The sequence below is a fragment of the Lagenorhynchus albirostris genome, chromosome 3, assembly GCF_949774975.1.
Source record: "Lagenorhynchus albirostris chromosome 3, mLagAlb1.1, whole genome shotgun sequence".
Lineage (NCBI taxonomy): Eukaryota > Metazoa > Chordata > Mammalia > Artiodactyla > Delphinidae > Lagenorhynchus > Lagenorhynchus albirostris.
In genome coordinates, this window is record NC_083097.1 from 97,340,150 (window position 1) to 97,354,431 (window position 14,282).

Sequence of the window (14,282 nt, forward strand, 5' to 3'; positions counted from 1 at the left end):
GCTGTCCAACAGAGGGGGCATCAGTGTCCAGCAAAGGCATCAGGACCAGAGGACATCATATGACCACTGTCTGCCCTTGATCATGAACACAACCGAAACAGCTCAAGGACTTCCAGATATGATTACTTGGGGGGAGAGAAAAGAACTTTGCAGCAGACAGGCACAAAAGACACAGCACAGGTTATTACTGTTAACATCACCCCGAATATAAGATTAGGTAAATGTAGCTGGAGGACACAAATTACACAGATGTCCAAGGTAAGTTTCCACAATCATCCTCAGAGGTCCAGGAATTCATAACCTGGGCCCCAGGACCCCCAAACAATCCAGAGAAATATTTAGGGAATAAATACTTTCAAATTTTTAATAAATAAAAACACAAGTTGTCAAAATTCTATGTATGTATCTTTATGGATAGTTTTTCTGGTGAAAATGTTCATAATTTTTATCTGATTCTCAGAGGGCTATGTGACACCCCTAAATTTAAGAACCTGAAATCTTTCTTGCTGCATCTCATTTCTCAGGATGCAGTGGAGATGGGAAAGGCCTCTTTTCTGTCCACCCTGGGAGCGTTAGAGTTGCTTTCAAAACTCTATAATTGGGGCTTCCCTGGTGGCGCAGTGGTTGAGAGTCCGCCTGCCGAGGCAGGGGACACGGGTTCGTGCCCCGGTCCGGGAGGATCCCACATGCTGCGGAGTGGCTGGGCCTGTGAGCCTATGGCCCCTGAGCCTGCGCATCCGGAGCCTGTGCTCCGCAACGGGAGAGGCCACAACAGTGAGAGGCCCGCGTACCGCAAAAAAAACAAAACAAAACAAAACAAAACAAACTATGATCAAGCGTATCTTTGATTTTCATCATCTTTGCCCCTGCAATGTCAGAAACTCCCATCCAAGTGATGAGGTCATGCTTTCTCTCCTCCATCCTGCAGACTTGTAGCACACAACTCTGAAATGGGTTGACTCTACTCAAAAGAATCTCAAAAGATCCCAGATGACAATGAAAGCAAGTTACAAAATTATAGCCCATTTTCACATCATTTATAAACCTTTCATAAGAATTTCCACCACCCCCCCCCCACTGAAAATGGTGGAAGTCAGAGTTGAGTGAAGATTGTAAAATCAGGCTCTGTGTATTTAGCAACAAGCACTATCTGGGTAGAAAGATAAGATATTGGACCCGCTCTGGTGGGCATTCTTTATGGGCAAGGAGACAAAATGTAATTTTTTAGTTTTATGGTCACAGCAGCTTCAGGTGATAGCAGAGAAGAATCTCATTTTCTTGTTGAGATCAGCAGGTATTTTATATGTGACTTGGAACTAAAAAGGAAAGAAAAAAAGTATAAGGGCATGGCTAAACATCAAATGATTAACAGACATTTTTTCTTCTCTTTTTAGTGACTGCATTCCAGCACTGTTTAGCTGGGGTATTATAGTGATAAATCCAATAAAAAAAAAAAATTTACCAGTATGTAACCTTAGTCCAGCACCACTGACCTTGTAGGTAATTCAGTTTTGTGAGATAATTTCCAGGAGAACAAATTATAAATACAGGCTATTACTACTGTAAGCAAAATCCACTGCAAAAGCAGTTAGTTCTGAGATAAACTGCCTATGGAATCTACCAGATCCCCAAGGTCTTTCCATTGTGTTCTCTAGTCAAGATTCTAACATGAGCATTAAATTAAAAATTCTAGTTTCTAGGGACTTCTCTCCTAAGAACTTTAAACAGTGTCTTACAAATATATTTCACTATGCACATTAAAACCTAAAATAGAATTGGTCACTTCAAAAATTATTTCCCTGTGATCTCTGTTACTGAGATAACACAGCAAATTTTGGTGACACGTAAGGACATATTTATACCGAAAAGGGGATTTTCAAAGGACAATTCTTCTGACAAATTTGTCTTTTAGTGACAGTAATTACTTATTCTGGAGACACTTAACCACTAATGGTGGGATAATCTCAAGATACAACTGCACATTTTTAGAAATTTAAGCCAAAATTAATCAATCTATCTAATTTCAACTAAGGGGAGAAGAAATATTCTCTGAAGACCACACTTTCTTATGAGGCTATAAGTTTAAGGTGGCAGTATAATTGGAAAGAAATTTATTAAAGGGCTGGAAATTACCCCCAAATTAAAACATTTACAGCCTAAAGCTGTAATTAGGGCAAAGGTAAAGGCACGAGGTTCACAAGAAATCCTGGCTGCTTCTGACTGCTCCTTGGATGCCATCTTTGCTAATTCATTATCTTGTTTCCATAGTTAATTATGGGGACTCCCCAAGGTGTGATAATTACTCTTTTGCTTTTGCCTTTTCCTCTATTTCATTCATTAACCTACATGTTTTGAACAATTCACAAAGAGACTGAGCTGACATTGATAGATGCCCCTGAATGCTAAGCACTGTGCTAGGCACTTTTGGAGTTAACTGCAAACCTATGTGAAACGCCTAATTCCCCTGATTATTCCTTTCCACCAAACAGTTCCATGTGACTTTCTTAGCTCTAAAAGTATGAAGACAAAGGGGAGTCAAGAGGCAGGGATCTACTGATGAGCTACGTTACCCTGGGCAAGTCACTAGATCTCTCTCAGTCTCAGTAAACTAAAGATGTTGAACTAGATCAGAAGCTGCAAAACTGATCCATTGGGCAAATCCAGTCTTCAGACATATTTGCTTGACCTGCAAAATTATTTTTAAATCTGGAAGGTTATATAGAAGTCTGGATTTCTATCTTCTCCTGAAAAAGCAGAAGACCTAAGCCTGATTTCGTTGATGGCAATGATTGGCTGCAGCCAAGCAGCAGCTGCCCCTTTAGAATATCCCCTACAATTTCTAATATTCCCTATTGTGTTGCAAGTGTTCCCCTTCACTCACATACTTTACATGACTTGCCTCTCAACCAGATGGCCAACCTCAACACTAGAATGCACTGGTTTTACTTCTAAATACTACCCATTGTTTACTCTATTTTAGGCTTTCTCCCCCCCTTGTCCAGTACCACAAGCATACAACTGAAATCTACCTCAATTTTTTCAATGTTCAATTCATATATTTTACTGGGCTACTCATCCCTTTCTAACTTCTGTTTGACCATTTTTGTCATACTTAACCCCCAAACTTTAAAATATTTTTACATCCTTCTCTACTTTACTTTATAACCAAATGTTATAAACCCCTTCTCAGAAATTACAATTTCCATCCTCTTATACCCAAGTCATTACACTCAAGGCCAATATTCTTACTAAGACTCTTACCAATTCATACACTGAAAATAAGAACCAAATTCCTTGCAGGTCTGTAAATCTTCTAATAACTTAGTGTATCTCCTAAAAAGCAACCACAGATTTCAAGGATTTTTTTAGCAGAGTACAAGCTGCTATCCAAGAGTCATTCCCTCCTCCTTCCTTACTTACAAGAACAGATTTTATGTGGGATGGAAATGCAACCAGTTAAAAGACTACATTTCCCAGACAATGTTACAGCAAGGTATGTCCATGTGACCAAGCTCTGGCCAATGAGATAAACAGAAGTCCTGTATGGGAATTCTGGGAAAACTGCTTAAAGGAAACGAACTTCACTGTAAGAAAAATTTCCCCTTTTGCCTCTTTTCCTTCTTCCCAACTACAAAACACATTTGATGACTAGAGCTTCAGAAGCCATTTTGAACCAAGAGGTAATACTTTCGAGAATGTAAGCCATGACCTCAGATGGTAAGAGAAGAATGATAGGATCCTGGATCCCTAATGACCACAAAGCACCAGACTAGTAAGTGTCACGTTAACATACTAACATACTGATGTTTCATAAACATTTTTTTGTTTAATATTTTTAAGTCTAATATTTCCTATTAACAACTGAATCTAATTCTAACTAAAAAAGGTGGACTATCTTCTCCAGCTGACTCATTTTCCTAGTAATCCCTTACATTTTCTTTGCTTAAATCATGATGACTCTTTTTTCAAAACTGTTCATATTTAAGCTCTTCTATGAAGACTTTTCAAATTAAAAGCATCAAGCCCTTGTCACTCCCCCTTATCTCCAGAAGCCTCTCTGCCCCTCATATTGCAAGCTTCTTTCCTAGCTACTTTCTTAGCACTGAGCTGAAATGTTTTACACAATGGATAAGAATCAAAAAGCAGAGGGGAGAACCTCAGTGGAAGGGCAGAGAAGGAGAGCTGGAAGCAATCAAGGAAAGAGAGGGTCAAGAATAGAGAAAACTTCAGGTGTTTCTCAATTTGCTGTGGAGCAGTTTGGTTTGGTTTTGACCCATGAGGCATCTGTATCCCCTCAGCACAGAATGAACCATAAAAAAAAGAAGAGTTTGGGGAAAGCTCCAATTAAAAAGGTACAATTAGGGTTAAAAGAGGTACTGGATACCACAAGGAGTAGAATGGGAACTTTTACCACAGGGCATTGTTAGTATTGCTAAAAGGCTTAAGTTGGCCTTTATTTTGAAACACAGATTGGGCTTCGACATGATACCCAGAACCAACCTCCATTCTCACACAGTCCATGGTCTATAGGAGAAGGTCCCTAGGACTGTTACTGATTTCAAAATGTGTTGTTTGAACCTCGCTTCTCAGGTCATCTTTAATTTCTCAGAAAACCACAAAATGCATGGTAGTGAGAACCTGGGCTGTTTTGCTTCTAACTACTCCTTTTCTTTCCCTGCCATTCTGATCCCATTATAGTAAAATCTATTACAGAAATCTCTTTCATCATCTCTTCCCTTTATGAGCAGTTATCTTGTTACTTGCCAGCCAAGTAGAATGTCAGAAAGGTCACGATCAAAGACAGTAAAATGATATAACAATATCCACGGTAGAGAAAGAAAAACTAATGAGCCACTGACCTTAATATATTTGTGTACCCGGTGGTCAGTTATGTGAAATTCCTTGAAGCCTCTCCACTTTGAGTTACTGAAGAGGTAATTTATTTATTGAGTCATTAAGCTTTCCTAAAATACTCAAGGGGAAAAACACAGTTATTATATCTTGGAATTTCATCCAGACTATAAAAGAGCATCGGAATTGAATATGAAATATCAAGATGTTCCAACAGGGTGTAAACCCAGCATAGAAAGTATGAAGGTGGGTGAAGAAGATCAAAGACCCAGGTCACAGGTGATATCAAGAAGCCTGTCAGCAAGTAGCCAAGCCCAAGCATTAGACTGAAATGCTCAGTTACTTTTTTTTAAATTCAAGATACCGAAAATCCAAGACAAACTTGTTGAAGCAAAGTAGAGAATAAACTGACTCACAGTTGGGTTAAGACACGGATTCTTGAGACACCTATATATAATGGAATCACGCTGCTACACACCAGAAACTAACACAACATTGTAAACCAACTATACTTCAATTAAAAAAAAAAATAAAGACATGGATTCTTGGAAGGATTCAAATGACGTCACAAGATGGTCTGCTTCTGTCACCTCTACTTAGCTCTCCTCTCCTCTGTATGTTAGCTTCATTGTTTAACACAGTCACCATCAATGGCCCATAAATGATTGCTAAAGCTCCAAACCATACAGTTCCTTAGACCTTAGCTTGCAAAAATTAAAGCCTGTGTTTATTGATAAGAGTCTACAAAACAGCTCTCATTCTCACTCTGATGGAACCTGCTTGAGTCACATGCCTAGCCTTGAACCCATGTCACGGGCTAGTGAAACATGAATGACTTAAAACTGGGTCATGTATTCCATCTCTGCAACTGGGGAAGGCATGGCCCCTGAAGAAATGTGGGATGTAGTTACCAAAGAAGGCATAATGTTTAAACAATAGCCATAAATAAACACCCACTACACAAGTATATTGGACCCTGATTCTGGAAGCATACATATATAATAAACAAAGATAGGGGCACCAAGAAAAGCATGAAAGAAAAATAATTTTATCAAAATTGTTAACAAGTTTGAACCCTAGTTATCACAATAGGCATACAGGTCAGTAGCCGAGTAACAGCAAGAAGAAATCTGGGTAAAACTCTGTAATTCTCACATGCTAAGGTCAAGATTTGTCTTAGATTCTGGTCAAAAGTATGGTTGTGTCACATCATCTATGGCAAGAGAAGCACCTCAGAGGCAGGGCCTGACATTCTTCTGCTGAAGAATGAAGCGGACTTGAGCTGGGTCCAGAGGAAGAAAGATTAGCTTCATCGAGTTTTCTTAAACCTGTGGTCTTTTCATTTCCTTGGCTATGACGAGGATGAGAAGAAAGTGCCCAGTTGCTCAGTTTTCATGACCCATGGAACAGCCCTTCTGAAGAAATCAATGGTTGCATCTAAGGCCTTGAAATTGTCAAAAACTATGCAAACTTGGCTCAAACCGCAAAATAGTGACTAAAGAAATTAGGCCAAGTGGTTAGGAGAGCAACTGAATGCCTCAGTTTGGATTCTGAACTTGTTTCTTACCTCAACCGCTATCAAAATATGCAATTCAAAAGCTTGAGAGAGAAGGGCACTCAGTGAAAGGCCTTTTGTGTCAGCTGGGGGCTGCCTAATACCGGATGACAGCCTGACGCCTCTCCTGGAGAGCATCATGACAGGTCTGGATACTTGAAATCATCAGCTGCCAGAGGCGAGGTTCTGAGCAGCTATTGCCAGGCGTGGACAAAATGGAGATTCATGTGAGCAGGCAGCTTGCGAAACCCCAAGAGCAGTGACTGAACGGGCAAAGAAAGGGGGGTGCTGTGTACTGATCCACTTGCCACACAAAGCTCAAGTCTAGCATAAGCAAGTGCATGCCTACTTCCAGTGCAGCTTGAAAGAGAACTTGTTTTCCAGGGCTCTTCCTAACTGTACTTCTGTCCTCGCTGGACCAGACTCTCCCATTCTCCCTCCATCAAGCCAGGTCCTCATTCCTACGGGTCACTGCTGACTGCACTTCTCCTGCAGTTCTACATGGAAGGTCTGAATTCCATTCTAACAAGCGAATTTTTCATTTAATATTCCCATTCTATATAGATTTGGTTTTGTATCCCTAGATTGGTTTGAAAAATACAGTCTTATTCTAAACCTGAACATATGCCATAGTAGAATGCTCCAGTATTCCTTGTCCAAATATTCACTTCCTGTCAAGCTTAACGTTGGATTCTGTTCCCAAAATTCCTTTTCCAATTCAAATCATTTAGTATGTACATTGATTAAAACATTAAAGTATGCATTGACGTTTAATTTGAATCTGTGTGTTATACCACCAAATAGGTAGCATATCCATTCAAGACAGAAAGAAAAAGTTAAATAATTTTTGCACCTGCATAACAACTGGAGAGGTGCCAGATGCTTTCCTCACTCCTCACCTGAGACTATATATATGACTACTGTCTGCATTTTCTTCCTTATTCTGAGCTCTAGAATTAGTCCCCTTTGCTGACAAGATAACCATCATGAGCTACTCGGGTCAGTACTGAGGGACAAGCATCAAATCCCACTTGCTGTCAGCCTCACCCCAATCCCATTCAAGACAGCAGTTTTCTAAGAAACCATAAAGAGGCTTGACCCCAGATCCCTGGAAGTTTCCTGCCTGCTGAGTCCCAGGTTGATGATAAGCCCTATGCCTTGATTCCGCTCAACTAGAAGTCTTGCAGGTCACTTTCTTCTGCTCCCAAGGACTTGGTTTTCCTACCTGCAACCAGGTCGACTTGATGCTTTCCAAATACTTCCCTCTGGACATTTCATTATTTTGTTTCCACCTGTTTGTCAATATATTCTTTTTACCTCCCTTAGACCAGCCCGAGGCCTCTAACTTGCTAAGAAAGACACAGACTTACTAGAGAATGGACTTGAGGCTATGGGGAGGGGGAAGGGTAAACGGTGACAAAGCGATAAAGAGGCATGGACATATATACACTACCAAAAGTAAGGTAGTTAGCTAGTGGGAAGCAGCCGCATAGCACAGGGAGATCAGCTCGGTGCTTTGTGACCGCCTGGAGGGGTGGGATAGGCAGGGTGGGAGGGAGGGAGACGCAAGCGGGAAGAGATATGGGAATATATGTATATATATAACTGATTCATTTTGTTGTGAAGCTGAAACTAACATACCATTGTAAAGCAATTATACTCCAATAAAGATGTTAAAAAAAAAAAAAAAGAAATCATTTGTTCCCACTTGTCAATTTCTACATATTATGGGACATTATGTTCCATCCACCTGGCCAGACCTTTCCTGCTACCCTGAATCTTGGCCAGGGCCTGCCCTCCTTATGGCCATGAATTCTGCCTGTCCTGGCCAATTCAGTACATATAGTTCTGGCTTGTATATAGCAGGTACTCAATAATGGTATTTGTTTTGTTTTTATGTCCTCAAATAATTGAAAATGGGAAAAATGGTCATAGTACTGTGAGCCTGGATCTGTACAGTAATTCTAAATACCTGAAGGCAAGTATTATTTTCCTTTTCAGACCATAACAGAATATATTAGTTTATTTCTTGTCCAAACACTAATGTCCCCATCATACAGATCAGCAGTCTCAAGCTTTGCCACTGAAAAAGCCCTTACTTCAGAGAAGAATAAATTCATACTTCATGGGTCAGTTCTGCTTTCCCATAAGCTGTAATGTCTTTGAACTCTAATGTTTTATTTTATTTATTTATTTAGGCCACACCACGCAGCTTGCAGGATCTTAGTTCCTCAACCAGGGATTGAACCCTGGGCCTGGAAGTGAAAGCACCAAGTCCTAACCACTGGACTGCCAGGGAATTCCTGAACTCTAATGTTTTAGCTCAAAAATAAATACAAATTTAGCTTCTGCCTCATTATAAATAATATATATATTGCACATAATACATTTCATATATATTCATATTCTACTTTCATATACATCCATATTCTGCCAGGATGTACTCACGGCCTAGTCTGATAATGCATGACCAAGATTAATATTCTCTTCAGAAGAAAATGTTAAGATCTACTAGACTGAGTATAAATATGATTGAGAAAGTCTACCACCTTTAGCCTCCTTAAAAATCTACATTATTTTCTCTTTCTCCATGTCCCCTATGAAATAGGACAACTATGCTTCCCTAAGAATGTTGTGACGTTAAAAAGCTTCAATTTTTCCTGGGAATTCCCTGATGGTCCAATGGTTAGGATTCTTCGCTTCCACTGCAGTGGGCATAGGTTTGATCCCTGGTCGGGGAACTAAGATCCTGCATGCCACTGGGTGTGGCCAAAAAAATAAAATAAAAAGCTTCTATTTTTCCTTTCAAAAGGGAAATAGCAATTCCCAGTTACCTCATATAAGATGAAATACATGAGATGATTTTTATTTCTAAATTTACTGAAAATACATTAAATCCATATACTAACTTTGTCTATACATTCATATCTGTAATTAGCAGTATCAATACACACTTTTTTCTACTTTTTTTTTTTTTTTACTATCTCATCACCTTTCAGAGGAAAAAAAAATTTAAGCATAACATACCTTGAAATAAAAGTTAACATTATTGGCTTAGATTAAGACACTTTTTGGTGCCCATTAATAAAGAAAATTGTATATCAATTAAGATCTTCAAATAGATAATACAGTCCAAAAATGTTACTTTAATGAGTCTGATGGACCTTTACACAGAAGACTTAAAACAAGACAAATGCCAATTGGCCTGGGAGCACAGTCCTTTAAAAATGAAAAAGCAGGTTTTACCATACAGTAAAGTTTCACAAAACAACAGCATTTGTTACAATGTGGCAGAGTGGGAAGAAAGAAGGATAAGGACCAGAATGATAGATTTCACAACTCCGAAGATCACAGTCCTGGAGGAGTCCTCAGGTCCTTGTAGGCCTCACCATGTCCTCAAGTATTAGACACAACTCCCTTTGCAGGAAACAGGAGAAGAGAGGAATAAAGGCTTCTTTGAAAAGCAGTGATAAAGGGGTCCCTGGAGGATTTCTGAGCTCTTGAAACAATCTTCATGGCAACAGCTTGACTCTGCTTCCTGCTACAGTGAAGGTTGCTGGAATATGAATTAGGGGTGAAGCACTGGGGCTATTTGCAAGTTCATGTTAAAATTTGATTTTCCAAACTCAGGAATACAGTTGATTCAGAATTAAATCAAAATAGTGCTTTAAAGGTGCCCTGCAAAGGACCTCAGTGCATTAAATAAGTACCAACTAGCTTTGCTCTTACAAGTGGTCTCACGGGAGAAAACTTAGAGAAGATTCCATCATTCTCATGTTAAAGACACAGAAATGTCTGCAGAATATGATATCTCACCAATGGTCATCATCTCACAATGTCATCAAAAGTTATGTATGGAAATTGCTTATCAGGTCAGTATACAGTCATCCATATTATACCACTTCACATTTATTTTTAAATTTTAATAAATCTAGTTAATACCTTCTTTACTATTATAACATTTCTTTCCCATCCCAAATCATTACATATTTTTCTTCCATAAAAGTACACACTAATAATTAGTGATGTTGAGTAGTATCGACATATATACACTACCAAATGTAAAATAGATAGCTAGTGGGAAGCAGCAGCATAGCACAGGGAGATCAGCTGGGTGCTTTGTGATGACCTAGAGGGGTGGGATAGGGAGGGTGGGAGGGAGGCTCAAAAGGGAGAGGATATGGGGATATATGTATGTATATGGCTGATTCACTCTGGTGTACAACAGAAACTAACACAGTACTGTGAAGAAATTTTACTCCAATAAAGATCTATTAAAAAAAAAAAGTCCATACTCTAAAAGCTAATAAGCAAACCAACAAGCCTGAAAAACATACAAGGTGGGGGGATGTATAAAACAGAATGTATAAAATAGGCATCTTGTATAAAGTATGTAATGTAGAGATTTACTACCTGTATCTGTCTTAGGGCACTTTTGACGTATGGCTCTATATTCTCTCATTTCCTAAATTCTCAGTTTCCATCGATTATAACATTACCTTAACAACACCTTTTGGGGGTCAAATACTACATAGTAATCCCTTTATTCTTCAGTATGAAAATGAGTTTGATTTTCTTATTTAGCAAGTTTAAGATTGACGGTATACGTTCAAGTATTAAATCTGCACTTCCCACTTATCTTAATTTGTTGGGTTATTGAAATTCCTTGTTGAATTAGTAACTAAAAGTTAAATAGCTTCTCTTGCATGTCACCTGGAAGCTGGTGATAGGAGCATATATACAGTGATAGTCCTTCATGACATGAATTGTTCCTATAAGCATTTTCTAGCTTGGAAAAAAAAGGAAGCTTCATCCCAAAGAGTGGTAATTCCCACTACATAAATTTACTACCTGAGATTTGATAATCATCAGCATCCATGTTCTCATTCAATGCTGCACTGAGATACGATATATTCAAAGCACGACACATGGTGCTACCCGTACCCATAACATAGCTGAGCGACCACGAGATGAACTGACACCTTCTGTGCACAGGCAAGTTCCTACATGCACATGAAACACGTCCTAAGTTTCAGTCCTTTTATTGCTGGTGACCTGGTTTCTTTTGCTATTAATCAAATAAAATGTCTCATTTTCAGAAACTAGACCTAAAGGGAACTCATTGAGGCGATATGCAAAGTGACAGTGCTTTGTTAATGGACTGTGACCCATAGATACCCTCTATAGAAGGCCTCCTTTTGGGGAGGTGTGGTAACAGAATTTCTAAGATGGCCTCTTAAAAATGCCTCACCCTAGTCCCCAGAAACTGTGACTCTAAGATATCACACACACAAATATGTTTTGTTACATGACAAAAAGGACTTTGCAGGTGGAATTTTAAGGCTTCTAGCCTGTTCACCTTAACATGGGGAGATTACCCTGGACTGTTTGAGGAACCCAATGTAACACATGCATCCTTAAAAGCAGAGAACATATTCTGGCTGGTGGTAGAAGAGAAAGGCAAAGGGGAAGTATGATAGATTTGAAGCAAGAGAAGGATTCAATGGACCAGTGCCGGCTTAAAGATGGAGGGGGTCACATGGGAAGGAACCCAGGGGGCCCCTGGAACAGGGAGCGGACCTTGACTGACAGCCAGTAAGGAAATGAGGATCTCAGTCCTACAACTGCAAAAACCTGTTTCTGCCAACAATCAGAATGAACCTGGAAATGGATTCTTCCCCAGAGCTTCCAGGGAAGAGCCCAGCCTGTTTGGCACCTTGATTTTGGCCTTGTAAGAACGGGAACAGAGAACCCAGTAGAATCCACAAAGACTTCTGATCTACAGAAATGTGGAAGTGGCTGTAAATGAGTAAATTTGTGGTAAACTGTTATGGCAGCAGTAGGAAACTAGTACAGGCAGACTGCGTATGGAGACAACCTAGAAGAAATGGACAAATTCTTAGAAATGTACAATCTCCCAAGATGAACCAGGAAGAAAGAGGAAATATGAACAGATGAATAATTATCAGTAATGAAACTGAATCAGTAATTTTAAAACTCCAAAAAAACAAAAGTCCAGGACCAGATGGCTTCACAGGAAAATTCTATCAAACACCTAGAGAAGAGTTAACACCTATACTTCAGAAACTATTCTAAAAAGTTGCAGAGGAAGGAACACTCCCAAATCCATTCTATGAGGCCACCATCACCCTGATACCAAAACCAGACAAAGATATCACAAAAAAAGAAAATTACAGGCCAGTATCACTGATGATCATAGACACAAAAATCCTCAACAAAATACTAGCAAACCAAATCCAACAACACATTAAAAGGATCATACACCATGATCAAGTGGAATTTATCCCTGTGATGCAATGATTTTTTCAATATCTACAAATCAATCAGTGTGATACACCACAGAAACAAATTGAAGAATAAAAACCATACAATCATCTCAATAGATGAAGAAAAAGCTTTTGATAACTTTTAACACCCATTCATGATAAAAACTCTCCAGAAACTGGGCATAGAGGGAACCTACCTCAACATAATAAAGGCCATAGATGACAAACCCACAGCTAACATCATACTCAATGGTGAAAAGCTAAAATCATTTCTTCCAAGATCAAGAGGATGGAGAGTCTTGCCTAGTCAATTTGAAGAGGCAGAGCAGCCCAGGTGACCATGAGGGTGACTGGTGTCCCACCTAGCTCAACCCCCCCACTAGAGGCAGAGCTAACAATATAACCACTCGAGCTGTGCATGCAGGCCTTCAGGGTTTAGCTATCTGTACATATGATTAAGATTTTGTAGCATCTCACTTTTTCAGAATGAAGTTCCTGAAGACTTGTTCTTCTAAGTCTGAATTTTTAAGTGGATATTACTGTTAAAAAATAATTGTTCATGGTTCAGAGCTTAAGAGGTCAATATCCTGAAGATCACACCAGAAAGGCTCTCTCAGCTGCCTTGGAGCCCGTGGAAGCCTACTGGGCACAGGACTTCTAAACTGACAAATACGTCTGGAAGGCTGTGGTCCAAGGCCATTTTTGCTGGCTATAAGTGGGGTCCCCGGAACTTGAGGGAGCACACAGCTCTTCTTAAAATTAAAGGTGTTTATGCTTGAGATGAAACTGAATTCTATGTAGGCCAGAGGTGTGCTTAGGTGCACAAAGCAAAGAACAACACAGTAATTCCTGGTGGAAAATTGAACAAAACCAGAGTAATCTGGGGAAATGTAACTTGCATTGATGGAAACAGTGGCATGATTTGTGCCAAATTCCGAAGCAACCTTCCTGCTAAGGCCATTGGACACAGAATCCAAGTGATGCTGTACCCTTCAAGGATTTAAACTTATTGAAAAGTAAATAAATAAAAGTATGGATTTGTTCTCTTGTTAAAAATAAAGACCCACCAAAATGGTTTCGTTTAAGGTGATGGTTTTGGTGAACTCAGCCTACATAAAATTGAACATATCATTTGCCATGCCGGGTGTTTTCCTACTTTCTCAATGATTTCTATCAATTCAGTTCACTAGTATCTCCTTCTTTCACCCAATCTCACACCAAAAAACAATATTCCCTGTACCAGAAAGACAGACATTTGTCCTTATTCATCTAGCATAGACTAAATGACACCTGTTAGGTGCCAAGACATTTTATTAGGAACTGAAGATGATCAAAGATGACAAGACAGAATCCCCTCCCCCCCATTTTTTGTTTTTTTTGTTTTTTTTTTTTGCGGTACGCGGGCCTCTCACTGTTGTGGCCTCTCCCGTTGCAGAGCACAGGCTCCGGACGTGCAGGCTCAGCGGCCATGGCTCACGGGCCCAGCCGCTCCACGGCATGTGGGATCTTCTCGGACCGGGGCACGAACCCATGTCCCCTGCATCGGCAGGCAGACTCTCAACCACTGCGCCACCAGGGAAGCCCAGAAT

At 39.7% G+C, this 14,282-nt stretch overlaps 1 pseudogene; it reads left to right on the forward strand.

Moving 5' to 3' along the window:
• Positions 1–249: 249 nt before the first annotated feature.
• Positions 250–13,722, forward strand: LOC132518362 (large ribosomal subunit protein eL33-like; annotated as a pseudogene).
• The last annotated feature ends 560 nt before the right edge of the window (positions 13,723–14,282 follow it).